Source organism: Perissodus microlepis, chromosome 5 (assembly GCF_051167445.1).
Source record: "Perissodus microlepis isolate ML-2025 ecotype Zambia chromosome 5, ASM5116744v1, whole genome shotgun sequence".
Taxonomy (NCBI): domain Eukaryota; kingdom Metazoa; phylum Chordata; class Actinopteri; order Cichliformes; family Cichlidae; genus Perissodus; species Perissodus microlepis.
Genome location: NC_140465.1, coordinates 29216649 through 29234013, shown reverse-complemented (window position 1 = coordinate 29234013; position 17365 = coordinate 29216649). Strand labels below are relative to the sequence as shown.

Here is a 17365-nt window from a genome sequence, read left to right as displayed (position 1 = left end):
CAGATTTACAGGAAAGAAAAATAAAGGAAGGAAGTGATAAAACCCTGGCTTTCTGAGTTCCATGTGCTATGCATAAGGTTATACTTAAAAGTAACTCCATTAGCTCCTCTTGATTTTCCATTAGACTTCCATGAGCTTTTGTCCTGTTTGTGAAGAAAAAAGATGTGGTCCTGTTATCTCTCTTCATCCTCTTTGTGGGTTTCCTAATAGTTTTCTTTCTCTTTCTGTTCATATAATAGAAATTCAGACATTATTAATTTTAGTTCATAAGCTTGTTATGTTATTGTCAAAAAAAATCAAACATTTATTTAGCAAGTTTTAAATCAAATGGACAAGTGGGCTTTAGGCTGGCTCCCATCACATGAACTTCTCAAGATCATAATTAATTTTTGGATTATGTCACAACACAAAGGGGAGGAAATGTTTTTGCGGATGAGGGGCACTGGGTAGTTATTTTCCAGCAACATGGTGAAGCTGGGGGTGGGGGTGGGAGCACTGTAACAGTGGAAATGATGCAGTTTTACACATGAGGTAAACAAGAAAAGGCAAAACGTCAGACTGATAAAAACGTGTAATTGTGAAGTAAACCACTAGCCAAACAGGAAGAGAGGGCATGCATACTTTTGTTTATGATTCGCGTGTGTTGTCTAAAGCACTTCCAGGGCTACACAAAATATGGTGGGAAATTAGAGAGTGGCTTCGGCATAACTGTTTTGTGGTGGAAAGGAGAATGAGGAAACCCCTCTTTAAAATTGTTCTCATGAGTGGGGCGGATGGAAATCTTTAAGCTGAAGACAAGAGATAAATGGTTCCCACTGAGGACTGAGAATTAGACAAAAAACAGATGTTAAACAGGGATGCCCCACCATCTGCATCACACTGTAAATGTTTACATGCTTTTGCTGCAAGCACCTTCAACAATATGGAAACCATTACTGTTAGTTATATTAACACTTATGATGTACTATATTACTTACAATGAGACTTAATAGTTTTTCAGTGTAGTGTTGCTTCTAATCAGAAGCATTTTTTTCTCTCTAAAGGCTTTTGTACAACTTTTTACAAACTGTGGACATTCTAAACAGTTAAATGTGAGTCAAGAGTTTTGTGCATAGGTTATAGGTTATAGAGGGAGTCTAGGTTATACTCCCTCCATATTTTTTCTAACAGTAGAGTTGGCTCAGCTTTGTGGATTTCAGAGGGCAAGGACGCTTGCCCACCATTTCACACTGACTTTTAGTGTGCCAAATATCAATACAATTTCTTTAGAAGCTGTCATCGTCCTGAGGTGTTGTTTTTTCTGTTTTGGACCATATTACATATTTGTTTCTACTGTATTTTTTCTCATTCTTACTGTTAGGGTTCCTATCTCTGTCTCAGCTGTCCTCTGACCACTTTCTGTTTTACTTTGAACCTTTCTCTTGTCTGTTGTTTTGATTTTACTTACTGTTTTTCCCCCCTTTCATTTTTTCCACCTAGCTTTGTTCCCAGTTTTTCAGGTGCATATGAGTTTGTCATCGAGGTTTCTGCTTTATTTGCCTCTTTTTGGATTTTGACTTGTACTTTAGCCAGTAAAGGCTAAAGGAAATTGTTTGTTTCCATCTGCCTTTGTGCTCTGCGTGAGCCCGCTCATCAGATAACAGACTCAGCTTGATGAAATGCCTTACAAGTTGTTTTTGCAATAGTCCCTAACATTAACATTAGTATAAATACAGAACTAAAATGTCAAACAGCTTTGGTGACAGATATCTGAAGCTTGCTAATGTTAGTTAACATTGGCCGCTGTAAACAAGTGGTGATTCCAGACTAATCAAAGCTTTACAAGCCAAGTTTTGTTTTGTTTTTTTAAGTTAATGACAACAACTTCTCATTTTTAAGAGGTTATGATATTCTCTTCTTAGTCCATAAGTGTTGTCTTGGTAATAAAATGACTGCAGGGCTTCTAAACATCGTGTCTGCCATGACCAATCTGTCATTTGTCAGTTTTCTTCCTGCAGCTGCTGAGGTCAGGGGCAAATTATATAATTTTAAGCAAGCAGTGATACTAGTCTTACTAGACCACAGAACAGGGCTTGGTCACAAATGGATGAGGCAGATGACGTCATGTTTAACAAACTCCCTATGACTAACTTTTTCTTTATAGTGGAAGTAAAGTAAGTGGGTGAAGTATGTTTTTGTTTGCTGTTGATATAGAAACTCACTCTGATGACGGCTTCATCTCCCCGGTTTCCTTCTTTCCAGACACAACAGATGAAAATAAGGTCAAATTGAGATTTACCCCATTGGATGACAGCCTTTCAGTAGCCTCTTTCATGCAATTTTATTTTACCTAGACTTCACACTTTTTTTGATAAGGCTAGCAGCAGGAAATCAATAAAAAGCTGTGTTAGATGACACCACTTAGCGGCTAACCCTGTTACTCTCGGTTAAGAGAAAATGTCAGAGGAGGATTTGGGAAGCAGTAAGGAGACCTTTCAGCTGGTGGTGGTTCAACATAAGCAAAGGATGTTAGAGGTGGTGGCAGATCTGTAATTCATGAACCTAATAGTAAATCCTGCCTAACATTTACTGAACTGTAATAAGTGTGTTACCTGACTGGTCAGTGACTATAATTAATCATTCTGTAGCTCTTTTAGATATAATTCTTAAAGACAGTATGTCCCCATACTTACAAAGAGCAAAATTCAATTGGAGTAGCTGTTGTCAGAAAGAAACAAAGAAAAACTCTCATTGGCAGCCTGTGCACTTTTTTATCATGTCAGTTTTGATACTTCACATAATATAGTATGAAATATGACTCTTTAAGTGTAAATAGGTGGGTAACGAGAAAAAAATATCTATATAGTGGTCAAATTTAGTCTGATTTGTGATGTAAATACAGACTTAAATTAATCGTTATGTCGTGGTTAGATTGATTCCTGGCAACCTACTATTAACCTTTTCAAATTATGCATTTCTGAACCCTCTTAGGTGAGGTTGTTAACCTCACCTAAGAGGGTTAATCACTCAGAAATTTTAATTAAGAATTTTCAGTAATTTATTCAAAAAGACCCCAGTTTTAATGCATGTGTCAGCTACGTGAGGTGTAGAGGGTGAAAAGGTTGCCATTTAGTGGCTTAATGTTTTAGGCTAATACTGGTTCTTGTTCCCCATCTAGTGTCCAGGTAAATGAAGCGCGTGAGAGTCTGTCAGGCACGTATTATATGATTACATGCAATAATTTAGCTTAAAGCTCATAAACAAGAAAAACAAATCCTGCATGAACACTGGATAAACTGTAGGCTATAATTAAAAAATGATTCAGCGGCTGATGCTGAGCTTCTCTCTCCCTAAAAACAGTATGGTGTTGCTACTAAATTAATCCAAAAAGTTTAAAAACAAAATATATTACACATAATTAGATAATATTGATAGTGTTAGTGTCAGGCTAAAACTGTTTAGAAAAACTGTCATGTGCATAATTTAAATGCAATACACTGTTTCGATGACTAAAGGACAGATGTACATTTTAAAGAACTACATGAACCCTATACCACAACATCTGGACCAGTTAACCACTGAAGCATATAATCCCTTTTTTATGTTCTTGGAAGAAACTCAGAAGACATGTCTGTAATTTGCAGATAACATGGCTGAGTGACTGGAACATGGCAAAGGGTCTTTTTTCCTTTTTAATCCTTTAAAAAAGTTTTGCTTCACCCTGCACGTTTCTTCTTGGTCTCCTGAATGAACAGGGTTACTCAGAAAATCTTTCACTGTCAGTTCAGTTCAGTAATATAACACCAAATCACAACAACAGCTGCCTCAACAGGCTTTATATCATAAGGCAAAGACCCTACAATAATATACTGCTTCAAGAATTCTTTATTGGCAAGCCTGGACAATTCTGAAGATTGTAGAGCAATGCTGCCATCAAGTGGAATTCCATCTGCAACTGAAGCAAAATCTTTGTTGATAGTCCCTCCACATTGTAACCGATTTCAAATGGTGCTAGACATGATGGAAACTCTGAACACCAGAGGAAAACGGTCAGCCTTGGTAAGAGGGGGAGGGGGGGTCTAGTGGTCAGAGAACTGGGATCAAACTGGTGTTTTTTTTTCTGATTTGCTGAGCATTAGGATTGGAATATTACATGGAGAAATGTACAAGAAATCTAGAGCTACATCTAAATTTATGACACAAACAATGCAGTAAACTTTCTGTCAACCTAATGAAGAATACGGTTCAGTGACATCATTCCCGAAGTGTGTTCCCACTCAAGAACACCGATTTCAAATGGTGCTAGATGGGATTTTGTACTCTAAGACACCATCTGAAACCAGTTCCCTGGGGAGGATAACTTTGAGAGAATCCACTGTCTGAAGGCATGTCCTCATCTGAAATTATAAAATAAAATAAAATAAAATAAAATAAATAGAAACACTACTTTTGAGCACATCATTTTACAGTTGATTTGGCCAGTGTCTGTGGGAACACAAAATCAAAGCAGAGTTTCTGGCACGTGTTGTGTTTGAGAATGAGACGACAATGAAGTTCATCAACATGCTGAATTTTCATTTTAGCAACTGATTTGTTCTAATACTGTCAAAGCACCTCAGCCCACAAGGTAGTACATTTGATTTGTGTACAAATAAAAATAATACTAATTAAATTTCCCATTAGGCAGATGTTCTTTCCTGAAGTCATAGCCACCTGCCCAGTGTAATTAATGATGCCCTTTGAAATGGCAGTAACACTAGTTTCACGAATGACAGCTTTTTGTTTTGACTACATTATGGAGAAAAACATTTTTTGTTTTTTGTTTTAAGGCACTGATCTGTGGCTTTTTCAGAGGGAGAACTCGTGCTGTGGTGCTGAAATTACATCAAAGCATTTTTGATGGACATCCCTTTAACTTTTAGATAATGACTTTGAAACAAAAAAATACAACTGTTTTCCTTATTTATGATGAAACTGACTCTTTATGCTAAGTACAGCTTACTGAATATGTGCAATATGTGCTACAGACACATTTGATTTAAGTTCAAAGATTCAAGCTAAAAAGTCGCTACTTTAGAATTAAAACTTTCCAAGTGGAGACAAATTTAAATAAGAACTCCAGACTCAGGAAGATTCCGACACTGAGAGCAACGAAATAATTGATGGACAGAACACTTCAGAATGACACAGCAGCTCAGTATCTTGCATTAGGAGAGCATCAGGTGATCTCAATGTAATAAAGGGCACAGTAGCAGCTTGGCACCAGAAACGAACTCTAACAAAAATTGTCGATGAATCATACTGTGGAAAAATAGATCGCTGCAGCTCCCTGTGGACTTCTTTGTAATGCACAATAGGATACTGTGGCCTCTCCTGGGTCTGCCTCAGGCATCCAGTCCTGCTCTTGGTCCAAGTGGAGTTGACTGTGGTGCAAAATGGGAAAAATAGGTCCTGAAATAGGTAAGTATTCATTAGTAAGAACTCCTGTTGTTCATCCCTATAAGGTATGCAGAGTACATAATGTCCATAGGGAACTCATTTGAGACTTTCTCTGTTGCTGCTCCTGGTTTCTGCTGGAAATGCAGCACAATACCAAGACAAATAAAGTGAAAACTCACCACGTTCTATTTGTGGGTCGAGCATGAAAAGGCTGGCATGATCCTGCACTATATCAGCTCACTGCGTTCTGCTGATGGGAAAATGTGACGTAGAAACTAATCCCAAAACCATCATGTGTTTTTCAGGCATAATTTCCCTGTCAGTGAATCTCTAATCCTCCTCACTTGTAGTTTAATGTCTTGTATTCACAAACAAAAGCAGTTGTACTATACTGGCACTAGTACTGTACTGGCACTAGCAAAAAAAAAAAAACATTAGGGAATATATGGTGGCCAGTGCTATTATGCATTTGTGTCTAAACAAAATGCAAAGCTATTGGTTTTGACAGGAACTCACGGTATTTACATGAATACAGTACCAGCTTCAGGAGTAACTCAGGCAGACAGTGTAGTCTAAAGGCCGCGACACTCCTTTCATCCGTCTTTGCCCTGTTTATTCTGACTCCTCCCACGCCACAGTAATAGCAGTGAACTCTGTATCTACATCTGTCCTGATCGCTTGTTCTTTTTACTACAAGCTCTTTTCGCCATCTATTGTGTGTGCAGAAGCTGCTTTCAGCATCGAAGCAGTTTTTTTCCCCCTGCCAAGTCACCTGACCATCTACGGCTTGTTAAAGGCGCATCACTCCGGTTTGAGTTACACAACTAGTGGTTTAATTTGAAGTCACAATTTCAAGATGCATGCGATCACCACCTTTACCTTTAAAATCATAGGCAAACTGCTTTAAAAAAGGATTACAGGTAACATAACTGTGTCCCAGTGCGTGTGTCGATATATCGATACACACACACAATCCCAATCTCAGCAGACTGTTAATGTGTCACAGAGAGACACTGGGTTGGGCCAAATTAGAGCAGGTGACGTAAAATGAATGCTGAATGCCTACATATGTGTGACACCGTGTGCGTGTGACAGTGGGGGGAGGGGTTGTGTACTTGTGTGCACGTGTAAACAGGGTAGGTGGTTAATCCTCTTACAGATTAGAGGTCCTAATTTATCGGGAGTGAGAGGGGCAAACTCATCGAGGTGATGTGTTTTTGAACCACCCTTAACAATTGGGCTGCTTAAAAAAAACCTACAGAATATTTTGGTTCACAGATGTGAATGTATATATGTGGAGTACACAACACATTGGAGAGCTATTTTAATTTGACTTTAAAGTTGACGTTCACTGCTTTTTGATTTACTGCCATTAAAGGAGCTGAGGCAAAAAAAAAGAAAAAAGAATCACATGATACCTGTCTGGAACTATTAGACCTCATCTGCTGTTGATTTTTTTTCTGTACAGACAATGTCCTAACAGTTCCAAATATTTGGATCTTATAAAACTTGGATGTCTCCTCCTATGTTGCATCACCTTCACTTCAGAGCAACAAATTGAAAAATGTTTAGAGAGGTTAGAGCCATAACGCGTTCAGATGAGCCTGACACTTTGTTTATTGGATCTGCTGCACAATGGGTGGGAATAAATGGGAACGCCACAGGCGGAAGACTTGATTTACACTTTATCACGTTGTCCTGGCTCCTACTCTTCTTGTTGGGATGGGAAATATCAGATGTCATGGTGGTAACAAGAGTGGGTTTATGATTTAAACAAGTAGAGAGAAAAGTATACACAGATTTAAAATATTTTAAACATGGCTGTAAAAACAAATTAGATTTCACTTTCTGAGAGAGGTGAAACCAGGTTAGTGTTCCCTGCTGATAAGTTATTTTGGACAAAAATACTGAAAAACACAAATAAGCTATGATACTGTTTCACTTTCCTATATTCGTTCAATCGTATTTACAGTAGTTAAAAACAAGAAATATGGAGGCATTTAATGATGGCAGGTGCCTGTAGACTTGTGGGTTCCAGCTGTTTTTGCCTCTTTCACAGCACATTAGGTACTAGCAGCTAACAATACCTGCAAATGAATGCTGCCTCACACTTATCTATTAATACATCATCATCTGGCAAGGCCAGCAGTGCTCCAAGTTTAAATTTAGCACTGTCATCTCTCGGCTCTATGCCACCTCCTATTCTGTAATCTGTGTGTAGGAGGGATCTGTTTTAAGAGGCAGTGGGTCGCTCACTATTTTCTCTGAAGGCTTATGTGGGCTACAGGTGATGCTGGCCCCCTGCTGTAAACACATCCGTCAATGGATTCACACGGCCTCTCTCGTCTTTGAAAAGCACCTCTTTGCCGCATCCATTTTTGGACCAGCCGAATCAGCTGAATTGCATTTGCTCCGGCTCTAAAAGAGGGATTGTTTTGTAGTAGTTTTTGGTAACCTCTCTGTTGTGAAATTTCTCCACGAAGTCTGAATAAAACTGGGTTGAAGGCTTCTGTTTGTTTGACTTGAGAACCATCGCCTCCCCCCAAAAGAATGGCAAAATAACTATTGAGGTCACGTTTCCTTGTCTGTGAAAGTGGGTCGCTTCTGCTGGTCAGCCTTTTAAGACGTGGTAAACATTAAGACTACACGGGGCCTGATTCTCACACCAGAGAAGAATATTCGAATGACCTCTGGCAGCCTTTAAAACCTAATTCAGAATATATTACTTGATTCATATTTTCAAGGTAATGCAAATGAGCCTTTGTGATATTTTGCTTTTAGGCCACCCTGACCCTCCTTTGGTGATCAGATTGTGCTTTCTCCCGTAACCTCTACCTCAGTTTTAAACCAACCATAATGACATTCCCTAGGGAGTCAAGTTTCTATTCAGTACACATAATTAAAGTTCAAAAGGTCCCCTCCCGTTCTTTGTCTTCCTCTCACTTTCCATTTCCCTGTCAGTGGTTTCGCAACTCATGAGGTTACTGCTGATTCACCCATTGAGTGAACAAATCCACTTGACAGGATGGTGTTTGCTCTGCCTGTGTGTCTCATTTTCACCTGGTCTCTGAGAGGCAACGAAGCACCTTATCTTCTGTCCCTTTGACAGGTTAGCAGTAGGAGGGACCACACCTTTCTTCACTGAGGTCATAAGGAAGGTAGGAGAGACCAGCCGCCTCAGTGCCAACAGCAACAACGGTGTTATCACATCAAGCGTGTCAGTGTCCTATTGTGCTCTGGCAGGGGTACATTACAAGCTCTAGTAAAGTGTGACAAATCTGCTAAATGGCTCCAATTTACAGTAACAGCGATGATTGCAAAACTATGACTAGCAGCTTAAGGCTGTGAGTAATTTATTTAAGTTTTATAATCCGGTTATCTTTGACCATGCCACCAATATAGCGTAGGGTTTAGTAGGCCCCAGAGATAAAGAGGAAAAACACCGAGTGGTCATTCGAGAGGAAAAATACCTGTGTGTCAACATCTCTGCACAGCAAATAATATTGCCAGCTATTGTATTACTCAATAGCACCCCCTATGTTTTGGACATACAGCTTGTTTTTGAAAGATCAAGTGCACACTCCCAGGTTACTATTAAGGACCTCCTGGGATCTCTGTGACGCAGCAAATGTTGCTTGATACCTAACCCTCAAATCAAGCTGCGTCACCATTGTGTTGCTTACTAAACGCTCAAGTTTTTATTTCCTCTCAAATCCCCCAAATAAGAGCACAACACGTATATGTACACTAGTCTTTATTCAAAACTGCACTTTAATGATGACAACACAATGAAAAATGAGGCCACTGGCTGTTTAATGATCGTGCCAATACGAACTGCGTAACATCGTCCTCTCCCACAACAGGATTACGCACTATCCATCTCTTGCGCAGCATCCTATTCCGAGCTCTTCCTTGACACGCCATCCCTGTCGACACCACGCTTTGTTTACATCCTCATTTTAACGTTAAAAACAGTCAAAAGTCAAGTTTCGGAATGAGCTCAACTACGCTGTTATCCCTTCGCAGCACGTTCAACCATCGCAGCGGAAATTCCCACTGGATTTCAAGTGGCTTGTCGGAGTTCGCGCTGACGCAGTTTAATTTACCTGTTGTCATATCGATGATGAAGCACCGTGATTTTACAAAAGTGTTTAAAACCGCTTTTTGCCATCAAGCCTCCGCGCCCTAGCCTATAAGACTGTGAAAGCAAGACTTTTATTTTCTTTCGTCATTCTTTACACTCTCACGATAGCACCCCTGGGCTTTTATTCTTACCTTTTCATCCAGCAATCCAGTGGTTATGAATTACATAGTGGTATTCTCTACGCAACATACGCAGTATTATGTCGCTTTGGCCATGTAATAGCATAAATAACTTACGTGTTTATCCCAAGCCTGTCTTCCTCCCGTGGCGAAGGAGTGTCACTCACTTCCCGGCCGGTGGCACTCAGACCCTGTCCTCGCTGAACGATCAGTCCATCTGATTCAGGTTTCGACGTTACTGTCGCCATTATCAATCTCAGACCGCGCGTTATCACAGTGTATTCCCCTAACGATTTTCCATAGCGCAAGACGAGAACCCCGCCCCTGACACTCCCCCGGTTACTGATTGGCCAAGCGGCTGGAGACTCTTTCCTCATCGCCAGAATCACATGTGGCTGACGCATGTTTACAAACATCGGTGAAATCACATGGTAATGGTCGCCGTTTTACCGTAAACTACCTCCCACTGACGCAGATACCAGATGTCGTGACGAGAGCCTGTTACGAAAAAAATGAAAACAGCAAGTAGAACATATAAAGGATATTTATCATGTTAGATATAAAGAGTAGAAATCGCTGGTACACTTTACCTTTGGGGGGTGGGGCGCATTTCTGTATAAATTATATAGCTTTTCAAAAATTGTTTTCTTCTGCCCTACTCCCGCTAATGTCGCACGAAAGTGGACGTGGGTTATACTTTATCAGGCAATAATTGCTTAAATTTTAAATGGCTAAAAAGATATGAACCATGATCATTTTAAGTAATATATTTCATAGCTGCTACACACAGACGAACCTATATTAACATCCACATCAAATTATATAGAATGCTTAATTGAATGGCCTTGTGTTTTGAAGTACTCTCTTAATAAGACTAAAGCCCCCACCCCCTTTTTTTTCTTCGGAAAGGGACCTCCTAAAATGTTTTGTAACATAACTGATCCTGCAGTAAGTTGTAAGGTTACAAGAAAAAAACAAAAAAACAATCGTCTACATTGCAATGAGCATTGTGTCACAATAGATGGCACCATATTCATGAAATAGTGACTTGGTACCGTGAGGTTATTTTTTGGGTGCATTATACTATATCAGAAGTGAAATTCTAGACATTCACTATACATCTTTTGTGAGTAACAGATGACTTCTATCCTATAAACATGCTATATTTTTTTATACCAAGATTCGGGCAAGGAGCTGCTCAAATGGTAAAAACAAAACCATAGACTGTGTGATTCTGTATCTGCCTTTGGAGCTACTGCAGTTTGTATAGTTAGGTTATTATCAGACCGAAGAAGACATTCATTCTAATTTAGGCGGTAAACGTCACAAATCCCGTAGCAACCATTACTCTGACGTGATTCACTGCTTCGCTTCACTGCACTTTACGGTAATTGTTATGTCATGTAGCTTATGTTTTGGTGGGATATTTATGGCAGCTGAGACTAGTTATTAAAGTAATTAAAGATCCCACTTTTACACAGACAAACAAAGCCATCCTGGTATGTATGTTTAAAGTGGTAGCTGTTTGATTAGACTCGGTTATTTTGACTTTTATTACACCTTCCGAATTATGTTCTTGTTTTTGAGAAAAAGTGAAAAATATTATTAATTTGTAAGAGAACAAATCTGTTTTAGTCTCAGCAGTGTTACCAGGGCAGCTATGTGGTTTAAATACAACCTCTCTAAGTTTGATATAAGTTCTTGTTTAAGAGCGGCATGATAATTGACTGAAGGACAAATTCCCAGTAGATGGAGACACAGCTATCATCTGAAAGGCTAGCTCAGTGGTATCAAACTGATTTCAGTTTTGATCTGTTGTAGATGGGAACACTGAAACTACTGTCCAATAACCTAAAAAATAAATAGTTGTGCTTTCTTTAAATGTTCAGAAGATTAAGTACAATCTGAAAACATTCACATTTAATTAATTCATTCTATCCGTAGCAGCCTGGGGTTTCTTTAGAAAAATAAGTGCACTTTTGAGCTTTATGACCTAAAGTCATTACAGAGATGCTCATCAGTGTAACCACTATGGTCTACAGAACATCGCTGATGTGTTTGTCAGTAAGAAGTGAGTAAAACTGTGGTGATGATTCAGACTCCTGCTCAACATATAGTTTGCAGTTCTTACAGTAACTCTATTGATGTCGCTATTCTTACCAACTTGCAACACAAAATACGTACACACCTACATACAAACTTATATATTCCTTCTTTGCAATTATTGCACATTTTCTTCTATATGGTGGAACAGGTTGAACACTTTGGCACACCAAAGGGACTACTGGTCCTGGTTTCTCATCCCTTGTTAGGTCATCCACAGAGTGGAAAATATAGGTTGGTTTTGCACATTGTGTTATGTTTATAGGACAACTGTCACATTAAATTACAAAGACATCAAACACAAACTAATTTATTGTAGCTTCTTTAAATCTAAACTAAATTAAACTAAATCAAACAGGATATAAACTTTGGGTTTGACTGCGAGCTAGAATGAGAGATTTTAAATAAATGTAAAAGCACTGACATTTAACATGTTTTGATATGTGCAATGATGGACTGATGTGGTCTTCTTTAGAGTCATTGCTGATCTGCTGCCAGCCAACACTCCACTAACCTTTCCACCCTCACGGCTTTACAGCAGCAGCACAGACAATGGAGGAGTGAAGCCCGGCAGGCTGGGTAAGTGAACCATTACAGTAGGCATGTAAGGGCTGTCAGCATGTAACAACAAGGGCTGATAAAGGTCACATCAGAATGACAGCAATGGTTAATTTGCTGTGGCTGCACATTAAAACACATATGAAGTCAGGCTTTTCACACATGCAAGCCCGCTCTCCAGTGTATCTGGACACTGTCAGGTCACTTGTTAACTAAAGCTACATTTAAACTTTTAGTAAACCGAACTAAAAATAAGAAAGCACTGAAATATCAACTAAAATCTAGTGTATTTGCAAAACTAACTCAAGTGAAATGAGAATATATCAGAAATTATTCAATCAGTGTTGATTGAAATACATTAAAAAAAGCTTATGAGCTACACTATCGGTGGATTTTCTCTCATCTGAGATACCAAGTATACCCTCTTCAGGGTACCACAGATCAAGAAATGAGCAGAAGGTAACATGTCATGTCTAGCGTTTTGTTAAATTCGTCACAAAAAACATACAGTGTCTTTTAAGAGTGTTTATTATCTATTTGAAAATAACAATCTTTTTTGGAAGTAATTAACATGATGAGGAAAGAAAACAATGGAAGGTCCTAGAATAAAGGTAGTTAACTATTTAATTTTATATAAGGGAAATTCTAGATTCTATATGTGCATTACAGTTGAATCAAAACACTTCACAATAATGATTGCTATCTATCTTTTTTGCAAAGACTTGACTATATCGTTATCAACGCAAATATGCATTTTATAATAAAGATTATATGTGTAGTAAACTACAGCATTACATTTTTGCAAATATTCAAGCTCCATTGTAGCAGACAAAGTTGAGTCTGTCTGCACAGTCCCAGCTGACCAAGTGCTGCTCATCCAGTGAGAGGGCCCCACAGCGGTGAGTCCAGGTGGGACACTGAGGCATCTGGTTTTGGTTCTTGGCCTGGTGCTCAGCAAGGATACGATCCACCCAAAGCCAGTTGCCAGCTAGGTAGCGGAGGCTGGTCCACATGTTGTTGGTTTCGGCTGTTCTGCTTGTCGCCATGACTTGAATCAGATCAGAATATGAGTGCAAGCTGAACAGTTCCATGCCCTTTATACGACAGTGCTCGAGTGCTTCCTCCCACGTCTTGTTTTCTTTCACCAGGACCAGGTGGCTCTTAAAGCAGAAGAAGAAGAATTTGTCCTCACAATTCTTTTTATGCCAGCCAGCTTGGTTTTCTACAACACATCTGTTATTAGGATCTATAGGGTCCTGTGGATCCCAGTTAAAGAAAGATGCATTTGTCCCCCCTGACCACTTCCAGTTATCACTGTCATCCTGGTAGAGACCAATCCAGGTACCTGTTTGTACCGATGTCAAAGAGGAAATGTAACTGATGAATAATTCCTCTTCATACTGGTTACCGATTGATGACAGATCAGTATATTTCTCTCTGCAGTATTTTCTGGCATCAGACCAAGTCATTCGTTCTTTGACATAATAATTATTACCAAAGTAGGTGCAGAGGGTCATCTTGAAGAGACCCATGAGAATAAGCAATCTGAGAGTGCTTATCTTCATGTTGAGTGGATGTTAGTTTCTTACTGTGGAATGACTTAACTCTGTTGGGGACTTTAAGGAACTTGAAGGAGCAGCAAGCATCCAATCAGAGTTCATTTTAGCCTGGTATGAAAATGCACAGGTGTACTGAAATTAATTGATGGCATTCACAAATAAGGCTGCATGGAAAGTATTAACTAATGATTATAAGGGGTTTGACTTTGTTTAAAATTTTCCCAGTCATCTGTGCTACTCATTCAGGACTGATAATAGAAAAAAATTGGTATCATTCTGCCCTCTCTGTGGGAAATTATGGCATTAATTAGTTGCTCAGAAGTTTTTGTTTGTTTGTTTGTTTTTTAATACGCAGATTTTGGTTCTTGGATTCGAATGTGGTGTTGATACTAGCCTGTAAACGTGTTAGATAAATAAAAAACATTCAATTTTAACAGAAAAAAAACTGGTGAGACTGAAAATGATTGAAAATAGTGTGTTTTGTGTTGCCCTCCATGTAATTCACATGCAAACTGAGGACTATTAATCCATGCAGTCTGCTAATGATATGTTTTGAATTTTTCATTTGTGCTTTTAACTATGAAAATTTACACTACAGCATTTAGTCATGCAGGCTGCTTTCTGCACTGCCTTAGTCAAAATATTGATTTGCATTTCATTAGGTAGCATGACTGAGAACCCTGCATAATGTAATCACAGGACCACTGTTAAACTCCTTTCATTGCCTTTATTTTGAAGAATTTGATCAGTATGGAATAACTAGAATTCTTTTTCTTCTTCTTAATAACAGGAAGAAAAAGAAGAATTTTAGTTATTCCATTTTTGTCAAATACTATTGTATTGACTGCGATAACATTAGGGATAAAATGTGTTTTTGGCAATTTATTATAGATGGAAGTAAATGTGTAAGCATACCGCAAGGTTAACACTGGACTTTTTTTGCACAAAAACTGCATATAAAAATTCAGCTAAGTAATAGGTGGATTCATTAAAATAAAAATTGAACTTTCTCCTATGCAGATGGAAAGTACAGAAAAATATTGAATATGTTAAAAAACATCAGCTGTGCATTAATGCAACCATTAAAACAGAAAAATATTTGTCAGTCTAAACCAATTAAACTATGACCAGTGTTCAGTTAAAGGGGTTTTGTTGTTTCCTAGGCTAAAGTCTAAAGCACTAAAGCAACTATGTCAATTTTATCTCAAATTTATATAACATGAATAGCCTGGCAACATTTTTATACATCAGTGATACTAAAGGTCCAGGCAGCGTGCAGTCAGTCAGTTGACCACGAACTCCTCTGTATATTAAAGTATTGTAGATTAAATGTGAGACCATTACACAACAATATGCAAGACTGTTAAAGTCCTGGAGAAAGGATAAAGTGTTATTGTTGCAAAAGGTGGTTCTACAAGTTGTTGAATCTTGAGGTGTACTTAGTTTTTCATGCACTACTTTGGAAATTTGAATTTTTTTTAAATTAAACGATAAACTACATAGTATAATATGGCATATGTTTTTTTGTTTTTTTTATCCGAGGTTGTGATTTTAAAGCTCAGTGCATGCCGAGCCAAGCTCATGCTGAACGGATAGTATTTCCAGCTATCTGTGTTACCCATTAAGATCAAATAATGAGAAGACATCAAGTAGTGAGTCTGAAATTGTGTATTTTTCTGCCTTTGTACATACAATTTCAATAGTCACTGATTTTCTTTTGTCTTAATATACTGAATGCGAATATGAAGATACAGATAGAAATATGTACTTATCTCTCAGATACCATTTTCCTCAATCTGGTCTCATCTGGGATTGAACTGTTTTGGTGGCATTTTCTATCAAGCTTAAAAATTGTGTTACTTTTACATGAATTGTTCAGAGAGTCCAGTTGACAATTATACAAGCATTAAAATATTAAATGAGCTCTCGAGCTTGATAAAAGATTTTATCTGTGTTAGTGGAACTGTCCTCTCACTTTACTGCACATTTAAAGACATCAGTTTTTGTGGTGGAGTGTTCAATAACTTTAAAGAATACAAAGAAGTAGTTTATTTTACTTGTTTAAGGTCTTAAATGTAAGGCTCCAGACCCACATGCAACTTATTTGCCTTTCTCATGTGTCTTCCTGTGACTTTGACAAAATGAGTATGAAAATTTTTGCTGAAGTTTAATTTTGTACTATCAGCATTTAATTGAGTCAGTAGCATAAATACAGATAGGATTCAAAGTGGCCAGAGCTTTATTACGGCTCTTTTTCAAAGTAGCCCTAGATATACTTATAGAAATAATCTTCCTCCATTCCCAGTTCCTCTAATTTGTTGGTAATAAAAAAAAGTAAATACTAAGCAAGCAATTGTGGTAAGGCAACATAACAGGAGAAGATATACTTTATTTATCCCAAAATCTGGAATGTCTTTTGTTACAACACATAAACAAACAAAAAAAAGTTCAAAACAACAAACAACTATCGGCGTATATTTCATGGAATTTAGTAAGTATTGAAACTGACTTTGATGACTATTTTGTCATCACAATTTACATGCACATTACATTTTAGAACAACATAATCCATTTATGTTTGTAAAGCCATAGATATATCTATAAGAGCTGATATGTGATTTCGTAGTATAGATTATATGTATATCACACTGCACTGACACAGTTTATCCTACAACAGATGGAAAGGTTTACAGTAGCAGATAAAGTTCAGCCTGTCTGCACAGTCCCAGCTGTCCAAACGCTGCTCGCTCAGTGAGAAGGCTGCACAACGGTGAGTCCAGGTGGGACACCGAGGCAGCTCCTGTTGGATTCTAGACTGCTGGTCGTCAATGGCCCTATCCACCCACAGCCAGGTGCCAGCTAGGTAGCGCAGGCTGATCCACACATGGTCAGTCTCCGCTGCCTTGCTTGTTTGCAGGACTTGAACCAGTGCTGTCTTAGAAAGTAAACTGACCAGTTCCATGTTCCGGCTGCGACAGTGATCGAGTGCTTCCTCCCACGTTTTGTTTTCTTTCACCAACACCATGTTGCTGTGAAAACAGAAGAAGCTGAATTTGTTCTCACAGTTCTTTTTAAGCCAGCCAGCTTGACTGAATACAACACATTTTGTGTTTGCAGCTGCATCATTCCCTTTTGTCCAGTTGAAGAAAGATGCATTTGTTCCTCCTGACCACTTCCAAGTGTCATGGTCATCACTGTAGAGGCCAATCCAACTGTCTTGTTGAAGTGATGCATCATCTTCTTCCTCTGAATCTGAATGAACAAGAGAAGAAAGTTGAAGCAGTGCATCTTCTTCTTCCTGATTGTTGATTGAAGACAGATCAGTGTAGTGCTCTCTGCAGTATGTTCTGGCGTCTGACCAAGTCATTTTTATGCTAACATAATGATTGTGCCCAGGGAGGATACCAAGGGCCAATTTGAACAGAACTGTAAGAATGAGGAATCTGAGAGCACTTATCTTCATC

General features: G+C 38.5%; 1 long non-coding RNA gene across 1 annotated transcript; it reads right to left on the bottom strand.

The window, feature by feature from the left end:
• Positions 1-3658: 3658 nt before the first annotated feature.
• Positions 3659-10004, bottom strand: LOC146387558 (uncharacterized). The gene is made up of 2 exons (XR_014800294.1): positions 9799-10004; positions 3659-5402 (listed from the first exon to the last, which is right to left on the bottom strand). It is a non-coding gene; the product is annotated as an uncharacterized LOC146387558 (long non-coding RNA).
• Positions 10005-17365: the final 7361 nt, after the last annotated feature.